This window comes from Fukomys damarensis, unplaced genomic scaffold (assembly GCF_012274545.1).
Source record: "Fukomys damarensis isolate Sample0158 unplaced genomic scaffold, DMR_v1.0_HiC HiC_scaffold_19, whole genome shotgun sequence".
Taxonomy (NCBI): Eukaryota; Metazoa; Chordata; class Mammalia; order Rodentia; family Bathyergidae; genus Fukomys; species Fukomys damarensis.
Genome location: NW_022900931.1, coordinates 61,986,451 through 61,986,654, shown reverse-complemented (window position 1 = coordinate 61,986,654; position 204 = coordinate 61,986,451).

The following is a 204-nucleotide window of genomic DNA, read 5'->3' as shown; positions in this document are numbered from 1 at the left end:
AAGACAAGATTTTGCTTTGCAGTCCAGGCTGACCTCAAACTCACTGTGTAGCTCAGGCTGGCCTTGATCCTTCTGCCTCAGCCTCCTAATTACTGGGATTATACGAGTGCTCTACTATACCCAATGTTCTTTTTTTTCCCCCATACCAGAGATCGAACCCAGGGCACAGCACCACTGAGCCACATCCCTGGCCCGACATTCTTT